Source organism: Oncorhynchus nerka, unplaced genomic scaffold (genome assembly GCF_034236695.1).
Source record: "Oncorhynchus nerka isolate Pitt River unplaced genomic scaffold, Oner_Uvic_2.0 unplaced_scaffold_1472, whole genome shotgun sequence".
Classification (NCBI taxonomy): Eukaryota; Metazoa; Chordata; class Actinopteri; order Salmoniformes; family Salmonidae; genus Oncorhynchus; species Oncorhynchus nerka.
The window spans coordinates 26,151-39,899 of NW_027039842.1; the positions used below are offsets into that span (position 1 = coordinate 26,151).

The 13,749-nt window shown below is 41.6% G+C and overlaps 1 protein-coding gene across 4 annotated transcripts in view; it reads right to left on the reverse strand.

Annotated features, from left to right (window-relative positions):
- LOC115116977 (CMRF35-like molecule 8) overlaps nt 1–13,749 on the reverse strand; it is a 54,085-nt gene that overhangs the window by 2,245 nt on the left and 38,091 nt on the right. The gene's annotated exons all lie outside the window — the stretch shown is intronic.

Genomic DNA, 13,749 nt, shown 5'->3' on the forward strand with positions numbered 1-13,749 from the left:
CGGGCAGCCGAGCGGAAATGGAGGAAAACTCGCCTCCCTGCGGACCTGACATCCTTTCACTCCCTCCTCTCTACATTCTCCTCTTCTCTCTCTGCTGCTAAAGCCACTTTCTACCACTCTAAATTTCAAGCATCTGCCTCTAACCCTAGGAAGCTCTTTGCAACCTTCTCCTCCCTCCTGAATCCTCCTCCCCCTCCCCCTCCTCCCTCTCTGCAGATGACTTCGTCAACCATTTTGAAAAGAAGGTCGACGACATCCGATCCTCGTTTGCTAAGTCAAACGACACCGCTGGTTCTGCTCACACTGCCCTACCCTGTGCTCTGACCTCTTTCTCCCTCTCTCTCCAGATGAAATCTTGCGTCTTGTGACGGCCGGCCGCCCTACAACCTGCCCGCTTGACCCTATCCCCTCCTCTCTTCTCCAGGCCATTTCCGGAGACCTCCTCCCTTACCTCACCTCGCTCATCAACTCATCCCTGACCGCTGGCTACGTCCCCTCCGTCTTCAAGAGAGCGAGAGTTGCACCCCTTCTGAAAAAACCTACACTCTATCCCTCCGATGTCAACAACTACAGACCAGTATCCCTTCTTTCTTTTCTCTCCAAAACTCTTGAACGTGCCGTCCTTGGCCAGCTCTCCCGCTATCTCTCTCAGAATGACCTTCTTGATCCAAATCAGTCAGGTTTCAAGACTAGTCATTCAACTGAGACTGCTCTTCTCTGTATCACGGAGGCGCTCCGCACTGCTAAAGCTAACTCTCTCTCCTCTGCTCTCATCCTTCTAGACCTATCGGCTGCCTTCGATACTGTGAACCATCAGATCCTCCTCTCCACCCTCGCCGAGTTGGGCATCTCCGGCGCGGCCCACGCTTGGATTGCGTCCTACCTGACAGGTCGCTCCTACCAGGTGGCGTGGCGAGAATCCGTCTCCACACCACGTGCTCTCACCACTGGTGTCCCCCAGGGCTCTGTTCTAGGCCCTCTCCTATTCTCGCTATACACCAAGTCACTTGGCTCTGTCATAACCTCACATGGTCTCTCCTATCATTGCTATGCAGACGACACACAATTAATCTTCTCCTTTCCCCTTCTGATGACCAGGTGGCGAATCGCATCTCTGCATGTCTGGCAGACATATCCGTGTGGATGACGGATCACCACCTCAAGCTGAACCTCGGCAAGACGGAGCTGCTCTTCCTCCCGGGAAGGACTGCCCGTTCCATGATCTCGCCATCACGGTTGACAACTCCATTGTGTCCTCCTCCCAGAGCGCTAAGATCCTTGGCGTGATCCTGGACAACACCCTGTCGTTCTCAACTAACATCAAGGCGGTGGCCCGTTCCTGTAGGTTCATGCTCTACAACATCCGCAGAGTACGACCCTGCCTCACACAGGAAGCGGCGCAGGTCCTAATCCAGGCACTTGTCATCTCCCGTCTGGATTACTGCAACTCGCTGTTGGCTGGGCTCCCTGCCTGTGCCATTAAACCCCTACAACTCATCCAGAACGCCGCAGCCCGTCTGGTGTTCAACCTTCCCAAGTTCTCTCACGTCACCCCGCTCCTCCGCTCCCTCCACTGGCTTCCAGTTGAAGCTCGCATCCGCTACAAGACCATGGTGCTTGCCTACGGAGCTGTGAGGGGAACGGCACCTCAGTACCTCCAGGCTCTGATCAGGCCCTACACCCAAACAAGGGCACTGCGTTCATCCACCTCTGGCCTGCTCGCCTCCCTACCACTGAGGAAGTACAGTTCCCGCTCAGCCCAGTCAAAACTGTTCGCTGCTCTGGCCCCCCAATGGTGGAACAAACTCCCTCACGACGCCAGGACAGCGGAGTCAATCACCACCTTCCGGAGACACCTGAAACCCCACCTCTTTAAGGAATACCTAGGATAGGATAAAGTAATCCCTCTCACCCCCCCTCCCCCTGAAAAGATTTAGATGCACTACTGTTCCACTGGAGGTCATAAGGTGAATGCACCAATTTGTAAGTCGCTCTGGATAAGAGCGTCTGCTAAATGACTTAAATGTAAATGTAAATGTAGTCCATAATCAGTACTATCAGTAGAGTTATTAGTCCATAATCAGTACTATCAGACAGTAGTCATTAGTCCATAATCAGTACCATCAGACAGAGTAATTAGTCCATAATCAGTACTATCAGTAGAGTCATTAGTCCATAATCAGTACCATCAGTAGAGTCATTAGTCCATAATCAGTACTATCAGTAGAGTCATTAGTCCATAATCAGTACTATAAGTAGAGTCATTAGTCCATAATCAGTACTATCAGTAGTTATTAGTCCATAATCAGTACTATCAGACAGTAGAATTATTAGTCCATAATCAGTACCATCAGTAGAGTCATTAGTCCATAATCAGTACTATAAGTAGAGTCATTAGTCCATAATCAGTACTATCAGACAGTTATTAGTCCATAATCAGTACTATCAGACAGTTATTAGTCCATAATCAGTACTATCAGTAGAGTTATTAGTCCATAATCAGTACCATCAGACAGTAGAGTCATTAGTTCACAATCAGTACCATCAGACAGTAGAGTCATTAGTCCATAATCAGTACTATCAGTAGAGTCATTAGTCCATAATCAGTACTATCAGTAGAGTCATTAGTCCATAATCAGTACTATCAGTAGAGTCATTAGTCCATAATCAGTACTATCAGTAGAGTCATTAGTCCATAATCAGTACTATCAGACAGTAGAGTCATTAGTCCATAATCAGTACCATCACACAATCATTAGTCCATAATCAGTACCATCAGACAGTAGAGTCATTAGTCCATAATCAGTACTATCAGTAGAGTCATTAGTCCATAATCAGTACTATCAGTAGAGTCATTAGTCCATAATCAGTACTATCAGTAGAGTCATTAGTCCATAATCAGTACTATCAGACAGTAGAGTCATTAGTCCATAATCAGTACTATCAGACAGTAGAGTCATTAGTCCATAATCAGTACATTCACACAGTTAGTAGTCCATAATCAGTACCATCAGACAGTTATTAGTCCATAATCAGTACTATCAGACAGTTATTAGTCCATAATCAGAACCATCAGTAGAGTCATTAGTTCACAATCAGTACTATCAGACAGTAGAGTCATTAGTCCATAATCAGTACTATCAGACAGTAGAGTCATTAGTCCATAATCAGTACCATCAGTAGAGTTATTAGTCCATAATCAGTACCATCAGACAGTTATTAGTCCATAATCAGTACCATCAGTAGAGTTATTAGTCCATAATCAGTACCATCAGTAGAGTTATTAGTCCATAATCAGTACCATCAGTAGAGTCATTAGTCCATAATCAGTACAATCAGTAGAGTCATGAGTCCATAATCAGTACCTTCAGTAGAGTCATTAGTCCATAATCAATACCATCAGACAGTAGAGTCATTAGTCCATAATCAGTACCATCAGACAGTAGAGTCATTAGTCCATAATCAGTACCATCAGTAGAGTCATTAGTCCATAATCAGTACCATCAGACAGTGGAGTTATTAGTCCATAATCAGTACCATCAGTAGAGTCATTAGTCCATAATCAGTACCATCAGACAGTTAGTAGTCCATAATCAGTACCATCAGACAGTTATTAGTCCATAATCAATACCATCAGTAAAGTTATTCGTCCATAATCAGTACTATCAGACAGTAGAGTCATTAGTCCATAATCAGTACCATCAGTAGAGTCATTAGTCCATAATCAGTACCATCAGACAGTGGAGTTATTAGTCCATAATCAGTACCATCAGTAGAGTCATTAGTCCATAATCAGTACCATCAGACAGTTAGTAGTCCATAATCAGTACCATCAGACAGTTATTAGTCCATAATCAATACCATCAGTAGAGTTATTAGTCCATAATCAGTACTATCAGACAGTAGAGTCATTAGTCCATAATCAGTACCATCAGTAGAGTTATTAGTCCATAATCAGTACTATCAGACAGTAGAGTCATTAGTCCATAATCAGAACCATCAGTAGAGTCATTAGTCCATAATCAGTACCATCAGACAGTTATTAGTCCATAATCAGTACCATCAGTAGAGTTATTAGTCCATAATCAGTACCATCAGACAGTAGAGTCATTAGTCCATAATCAGTACTATCAGACAGTAGAGTCATTAGTCCATAATCAGTACCATCAGTAGAGTCATTAGTCCATAATCAGAACCATCAGTAGAGTCATTAGTCCATAATCAGTACCATAAGACAGGAATTAGTCCATAATCAGTACCATCAGACAGTTATTAGTCCATAATCAGTACCATCAGACAGTAGAGTCATTAGTCCATGATCAGTACTATCAGACAGTAGAGGCATTAGTCCATAATCAGTACCATCAGTAGAGTCATTAGTCCATAATCAGAACCATCAGTAGAGTCATTAGTCCATAATCAGTACCATAAGACAGGTATTAGTCCATAATCAGTACCATCAGACAGTTATTAGTCCATAATCAGTACCATCAGACAGTAGAGTCATTAGTCCATAATCAGAACCATCAGTAGAGTCATTAGTCCATAATCAGTACTATCAGACAGTAGAGTTATTAGTCCATAATCAGTACCATCAGTAGAGTCATTAGTCCATAATCAGTACTATCAGTAGAGTCATTAGTCCATAATCAGTACCATCAGACAGAGTCATTAGTCCATAATCAGTACTATCAGTAGTCATTAGTCCATAATCAGTACCATCAGTAGAGTCATTAGTTCTCTCTCCCCCGCTACTCTCTCCTCTTCCATCCTATCATCTCTTCCCTCTGCTCAAACCTTCTCCAACCTATCTCCTGATTCTGCCTCCTCAACCCTCCTCTCCTCCCTTTCTGCATCCTTTGACTCTCTATGTCCCCTATCCTCCAGGCCGGCTCGGTCCTCCCCTCCCACTCCGTGGCTCGACGACTCATTGCGAGCTCACAGAACAGGGCTCCGGGCAGCCGAGCGGAAATGGAGGAAAACTCGCCTCCCTGCGGACCTGACATCCTTTCACTCCCTCCTCTCTACATTCTCCTCTTCTCTCTCTGCTGCTAAAGCCACTTTCTACCACTCTAAATTTCAAGCATCTGCCTCTAACCCTAGGAAGCTCTTTGCAACCTTCTCCTCCCTCCTGAATCCTCCTCCCCCTCCCCCCCCCTCCTCCCTCTCTGCAGATGACTTCGTCAACCATTTTGAAAAGAAGGTCGACGACATCCGATCCTCGTTTGCTAAGTCAAACGACACCGCTGGTTCTGCTCACACTGCCCTACCCTGTGCTCTGACCTCTTTCTCCCCTCTCTCTCCAGATGAAATCTTGCGTCTTGTGACGGCCGGCCGCCCTACAACCTGCCCGCTTGACCCTATCCCCTCCTCTCTTCTCCAGGCCATTTCCGGAGACCTCCTCCCTTACCTCACCTCGCTCATCAACTCATCCCTGACCGCTGGCTACGTCCCCTCCGTCTTCAAGAGAGCGAGAGTTGCACCCCTTCTGAAAAAACCTACACTCTATCCCTCCGATGTCAACAACTACAGACCAGTATCCCTTCTTTCTTTTCTCTCCAAAACTCTTGAACGTGCCGTCCTTGGCCAGCTCTCCCGCTATCTCTCTCAGAATGACCTTCTTGATCCAAATCAGTCAGGTTTCAAGACTAGTCATTCAACTGAGACTGCTCTTCTCTGTATCACGGAGGCGCTCCGCACTGCTAAAGCTAACTCTCTCTCCTCTGCTCTCATCCTTCTAGACCTATCGGCTGCCTTCGATACTGTGAACCATCAGATCCTCCTCTCCACCCTCGCCGAGTTGGGCATCTCCGGCGCGGCCCCGCTTGGATTGCGTCCTACCTGACAGGTCGCTCCTACCAGGTGGCGTGGCGAGAATCCGTCTCCACACCACGTGCTCTCACCACTGGTGTCCCCCAGGGCTCTGTTCTAGGCCCTCTCCTATTCTCGCTATACACCAAGTCACTTGGCTCTGTCATAACCTCACATGGTCTCTCCTATCATTGCTATGCAGACGACACACAATTAATCTTCTCCTTTCCCCTTCTGATGACCAGGTGGCGAATCGCATCTCTGCATGTCTGGCAGACATATCCGTGTGGATGACGGATCACCACCTCAAGCTGAACCTCGGCAAGACGGAGCTGCTCTTCCTCCCGGGGAAGGACTGCCCGTTCCATGATCTCGCCATCACGGTTGACAACTCCATTGTGTCCTCCTCCCAGAGCGCTAAGATCCTTGGCGTGATCCTGGACAACACCCTGTCGTTCTCAACTAACATCAAGGCGGTGGCCCGTTCCTGTAGGTTCATGCTCTACAACATCCGCAGAGTACGACCCTGCCTCACACAGGAAGCGGCGCAGGTCCTAATCCAGGCACTTGTCATCTCCCGTCTGGATTACTGCAACTCGCTGTTGGCTGGGCTCCCTGCCTGTGCCATTAAACCCCTACAACTCATCCAGAACGCCGCAGCCCGTCTGGTGTTCAACCTTCCCAAGTTCTCTCACGTCACCCCGCTCCTCCGCTCCCTCCACTGGCTTCCAGTTGAAGCTCGCATCCGCTACAAGACCATGGTGCTTGCCTACGGAGCTGTGAGGGAACGGCACCTCAGTACCTCCAGGCTCTGATCAGGCCCTACACCCAAACAAGGGCACTGCGTTCATCCACCTCTGGCCTGCTCGCCTCCCTACCACTGAGGAAGTACAGTTCCCGCTCAGCCCAGTCAAAACTGTTCGCTGCTCTGGCCCCCAATGGTGGAACAAACTCCCTCACGACGCCAGGACAGCGGAGTCAATCACCACCTTCCGGAGACACCTGAAACATAATCAGTACCCCACCTCTTTAAGGAATACCTAGGATAGGATAAAGTAATCCCTCTCACCCCCTCCCCTGAAAAGATTTAGATGCACTACTGTTCCACTGGAGGTCATAAGGTGAATGCATAATCAATTTGTAAGTCGCTCTGGATAAGAGCGTCTGCTAAATGACTTAAATGTAAATGTAAATGTAGTCCATAATCAGTACTATCAGTAGAGTTATTAGTCCATAATCAGTACTATCAGACAGTAGTCATTAGTCCATAATCAGTACCATCAGACAGAGTAATTAGTCCATAATCAGTACTATCAGTAGAGTCATTAGTCCATAATCAGTACCATCAGTAGAGTCATTAGTCCATAATCAGTACTATCAGTAGAGTCATTAGTCCATAATCAGTACTATAAGTAGAGTCATTAGTCCATAATCAGTACTATCAGTAGTTATTAGTCCATAATCAGTACTATCAGACAGTAGAATTATTAGTCCATAATCAGTACCATCAGTAGAGTCATTAGTCCATAATCAGTACTATAAGTAGAGTCATTAGTCCATAATCAGTACTATCAGACAGTTATTAGTCCATAATCAGTACTATCAGACAGTTATTAGTCCATAATCAGTACTATCAGTAGAGTTATTAGTCCATAATCAGTACCATCAGACAGTAGAGTCATTAGTTCACAATCAGTACCATCAGACAGTAGAGTCATTAGTCCATAATCAGTACTATCAGTAGAGTCATTAGTCCATAATCAGTACTATCAGTAGAGTCATTAGTCCATAATCAGTACTATCAGTAGAGTCATTAGTCCATAATCAGTACTATCAGTAGAGTCATTAGTCCATAATCAGTACTATCAGACAGTAGAGTCATTAGTCCATAATCAGTACCATCACACAATCATTAGTCCATAATCAGTACCATCAGACAGTAGAGTCATTAGTCCATAATCAGTACTATCAGTAGAGTCATTAGTCCATAATCAGTACTATCAGTAGAGTCATTAGTCCATAATCAGTACTATCAGTAGAGTCATTAGTCCATAATCAGTACTATCAGACAGTAGAGTCATTAGTCCATAATCAGTACTATCAGACAGTAGAGTCATTAGTCCATAATCAGTACATTCACACAGTTAGTAGTCCATAATCAGTACCATCAGACAGTTATTAGTCCATAATCAGTACTATCAGACAGTTATTAGTCCATAATCAGAACCATCAGTAGAGTCATTAGTTCACAATCAGTACTATCAGACAGTAGAGTCATTAGTCCATAATCAGTACTATCAGACAGTAGAGTCATTAGTCCATAATCAGTACCATCAGTAGAGTTATTAGTCCATAATCAGTACCATCAGACAGTTATTAGTCCATAATCAGTACCATCAGTAGAGTTATTAGTCCATAATCAGTACCATCAGTAGAGTTATTAGTCCATAATCAGTACCATCAGTAGAGTCATTAGTCCATAATCAGTACAATCAGTAGAGTCATGAGTCCATAATCAGTACCTTCAGTAGAGTCATTAGTCCATAATCAATACCATCAGACAGTAGAGTCATTAGTCCATAATCAGTACCATCAGACAGTAGAGTCATTAGTCCATAATCAGTACCATCAGTAGAGTCATTAGTCCATAATCAGTACTATCAGTAGAGTCATTAGTCCATAATCAGTACTATCAGTAGAGTCATTAGTCCATAATCAGTACCATCAGTAGAGTCATTAGTCCATAATCAGTACCATCAGTACAGTTATTAGTCCATAATCAATACCATCAGTAAAGTTATTAGTCCATAATCAGTACTATCAGACAGTAGAGTCATTAGTCCATAATCAGTACCATCAGTAGAGTCATTAGTCCATAATCAGTACCATCAGACAGTGGAGTTATTAGTCCATAATCAGTACCATCAGTAGAGTCATTAGTCCATAATCAGTACCATCAGACAGTTAGTAGTCCATAATCAGTACCATCAGACAGTTATTAGTCCATAATCAATACCATCAGTAGAGTTATTAGTCCATAATCAGTACTATCAGACAGTAGAGTCATTAGTCCATAATCAGTACCATCAGTAGAGTTATTAGTCCATAATCAGTACTATCAGACAGTAGAGTCATTAGTCCATAATCAGAACCATCAGTAGAGTCATTAGTCCATAATCAGTACCATCAGACAGTTATTAGTCCATAATCAGTACCATCAGTAGAGTTATTAGTCCATAATCAGTACCATCAGACAGTAGAGTCATTAGTCCATAATCAGTACTATCAGACAGTAGAGTCATTAGTCCATAATCAGTACCATCAGTAGAGTCATTAGTCCATAATCAGAACCATCAGTAGAGTCATTAGTCCATAATCAGTACCATAAGACAGGAATTAGTCCATAATCAGTACCATCAGACAGTTATTAGTCCATAATCAGTACCATCAGACAGTAGAGTCATTAGTCCATAATCAGTACTATCAGACAGTAGAGGCATTAGTCCATAATCAGTACCATCAGTAGAGTCATTAGTCCATAATCAGAACCATCAGTAGAGTCATTAGTCCATAATCAGTACCATAAGACAGGTATTAGTCCATAATCAGTACCATCAGACAGTTATTAGTCCATAATCAGTACCATCAGACAGTAGAGTCATTAGTCCATAATCAGAACCATCAGTAGAGTCATTAGTCCATAATCAGTACTATCAGACAGTAGAGTTATTAGTCCATAATCAGTACCATCAGTAGAGTCATTAGTCCATAATCAGTACCATCAGACAGAGTCATTGGTCCATAATCAGTACCATCAGTAGAGTCATTAGTCCATAATCAGTACTATCAGTAGAGTCATTAGTCCATAATCAGTACCATCAGATAGAGTCATTGGTCCATAATCAGTACCATCAGTAGAGTCATTAGTCCATAATCAGTACTATCAGTAGAGTCATTAGTCCATAATCAGTACCATCAGACAGAGTCATTAGTCCATAATCAGTACTATCAGTAGTCATTAGTCCATAATCAGTACCATCAGTAGAGTCATTAGTCCATAATCAGTACTATCAGTAGAGTTATTAGTCCATAATCAGTACTATCAGACAGTAGTCATTAGTCCATAATCAGTACCATCAGACAGAGTAATTAGTCCATAATCAGTACTATCAGTAGAGTCATTAGTCCATAATCAGTACCATCAGTAGAGTCATTAGTCCATAATCAGTACTATCAGTAGAGTCATTAGTCCATAATCAGTACTATAAGTAGAGTCATTAGTCCATAATCAGTACTATCAGTAGTTATTAGTCCATAATCAGTACTATCAGACAGTAGAATTATTAGTCCATAATCAGTACTATCAGACAGTAGTCATTAGTCCATAATCAGTACCATCAGACAGAGTAATTCGTCCATAATCAGTACTATCAGTAGAGTCATTAGTCCATAATCAGTACCATCAGTAGAGTCATTAGTCCATAATCAGTACTATCAGTAGAGTCATTAGTCCATAATCAGTACCATCAGACAGAGTCATTAGTCCATAATCAGTACTATCAGTAGTCATTAGTCCATAATCAGTACCATCAGTAGAGTCATTAGTCCATAATCAGTACTATCAGTAGAGTTATTAGTCCATAATCAGTACTATCAGACAGTAGTCATTAGTCCATAATCAGTACCATCAGACAGAGTAATTAGTCCATAATCAGTACTATCAGTAGAGTCATTAGTCCATAATCAGTACCATCAGTAGAGTCATTAGTCCATAATCAGTACTATCAGTAGAGTCATTAGTCCATAATCAGTACTATAAGTAGAGTCATTAGTCCATAATCAGTACTATCAGACAGTTATTAGTCCATAATCAGTACTATCAGACAGTTATTAGTCCATAATCAGTACTATCAGACAGTTATTAGTCCATAATCAGAACCATCAGTAGAGTCATTAGTTCACAATCAGTACTATCAGACAGTAGAGTCATTAGTCCATAATCAGTACTATCAGACAGTAGAGTCATTAGTCCATAATCAGAACCATCAGTAGAGTCATTAGTTCACAATCAGTACTATCAGACAGTAGAGTCATTAGTCCATAATCAGTACCATCAGTACAGTTATTAGTCCATAATCAGAACCATCAGTAGAGTCATTAGTTCACAATCAGTACTATCAGACAGTAGAGTCATTAGTCCATAATCAGTACCATCAGTAGAGTCATTAGTCCATAATCAGTACTATCAGACAGTAGAGTCATTAGTCCATAATCAGTACCATCACACAGTCATTAGTCCATAATCAGTACCATCAGACAGTTATTAGTCCGTAATCAATACCATCAGTAGAGTCATTAGTCCATAATCAGTACTATCAGTAGTTATTAGTCCATAATCAGTACTATCAGACAGTAGAATTATTAGTCCATAATCAGTACCATCAGTAGAGTCATTAGTCCATAATCAGTACTATCAGTAGAGTCATTAGTCCATAATCAGTACTATAAGTAGAGTCATTAGTCCATAATCAGTACTATCAGTAGAGTCATTAGTCCATAATCAGTACTATCAGTAGAGTCATTAGTCCATAATCAGTACTATCAGACAGTTATTAGTCCATAATCAGTACTATCAGTAGAGTTATTAGTCCATAATCAGTACCATCAGACAGTAGAGTCATTAGTTCACAATCAGTACCATCAGACAGTAGAGTCATTAGTCCATAATCAGTACTATCAGTAGAGTCATTAGTCCATAATCAGTACTATCAGTAGAGTCATTAGTCCATAATCAGTACTATCAGTAGAGTCATTAGTCCATAATCAGTACTATCAGTAGAGTTATTAGTCCATAATCAGTACTATCAGACAGTTATTAGTCCATAATCAGTACTATCAGTAGAGTCATTAGTCCATAATCAGTACCATCAGACAGTAGAGTCATTAGTCCATAATCAGTACATCAGACAGTAGAGTCATTAGTCCATAATCAGTACTATCAGTAGAGTCATTAGTCCATAATCAGTACTATCAGTAGAGTCATTAGTCCATAATCAGTACTATCAGTAGAGTCATTAGTCCATAATCAGTACTATCAGACAGTAGAGTCATTAGTCCATAATCAGTACCATCAGTCCATAATCAGTACCATCAGACAGTAGAGTCATTAGTCCATAATCAGTACTATCAGTAGAGTCATTAGTCCATAATCAGTACTATCAGTAGAGTCATTAGTCCATAATCAGTACTATCAGACAGTAGAGTCATTAGTCCATAATCAGTACTATCAGACAGTAGAGTCATTAGTCCATAATCAGTACATTCACACAGTCATTAGTCCATAATCAGTACTATCAGACAGTAGAGTCATTAGTCCATAATCAGTACCATCAGACAGTTAGTAGTCCATAATCAGTACCATCAGACAGTTATTAGTCCATAATCAGTACTATCAGACAGTTATTAGTCCATAATCAGAACCATCAGTAGAGTCATTAGTTCACAATCAGTACTATCAGACAGTAGAGTCATTAGTCCATAATCAGTACTATCAGACAGTAGAGTCATTAGTCCATAATCAGTACCATCAGTAGAGTTATTAGTCCATAATCAGTACCATCAGACAGTTATTAGTCCATAATCAGTACCATCAGTAGAGTTATTAGTCCATAATCAGTACCATCAGTAGAGTTATTAGTCCATAATCAGTACCATCAGTAGAGTCATTAGTCCATAATCAGTACAATCAGTAGAGTCATGAGTCCATAATCAGTACCTTCAGTAGAGTCATTAGTCCATAATCAATACCATCAGACAGTAGAGTCATTAGTCCATAATCAGTACCATCAGACAGTAGAGTCATTAGTCCATAATCAGTACCATCAGTAGAGTCATTAGTCCATAATCAGTACCATCAGACAGTAGAGTCATTAGTCCATAATCAGTACCATCAGTAGAGTCATTAGTCCATAATCAGTACCATCAGACAGTGGAGTTATTAGTCCATAATCAGTACCATCAGTAGAGTCATTAGTCCATAATCAGTACCATCAGACAGTTAGTAGTCCATAATCAGTACCATCAGACAGTTATTAGTCCATAATCAATACCATCAGTAAAGTTATTCGTCCATAATCAGTACTATCAGACAGTAGAGTCATTAGTCCATAATCAGTACCATCAGTAGAGTTATTAGTCCATAATCAGTACCATCAGACAGTAGAGTCATTAGTCCATAATCAGTACCATCAGTAGAGTTATTAGTCCATAATCAGTACCATCAGACAGTTATTAGTCCATAATCAGTACCATCAGTAGAGTTATTAGTCCATAATCAGTACCATCAGTAGAGTTATTAGTCCATAATCAGTACCATCAGTAGAGTCATTAGTCCATAATCAGTACAATCAGTAGAGTCATGAGTCCATAATCAGTACCTTCAGTAGAGTCATTAGTCCATAATCAGTACCATCAGTAGAGTCATTAGTCCATAATCAGTACCATCAGACAGTAGTCATTAGTCCATAATCAGTACCATCAGTAGAGTCATTAGTCCATAATCAGTACCATCAGACAGTGGAGTCATTAGTCCATAATCAGTACCATCAGTAGAGTCATTAGTCCATAATCAGTACCATCAGTGGAGTCATGAGTCCATAATCAGTACTATCAGACAGTAGAGTCATTAGTCCATAATCAGTACCATCAGACAGTTAGTAGTCCATAATCAGTACCATCAGACAGTTATTAGTCCATAATCAATACCATCAGTAGAGTTATTAGTCCATAATCAGTACTATCAGACAGTAGAGTCATTAGTCCATAATCAGTACCATCAGTAGAGTTATTAGTCCATAATCAGTACTATCAGACAGTAGAGTCATTAGTCCATAATCAGAACCATCAGTAGAGTCATTAGTCCATAATCAGTACCATCAG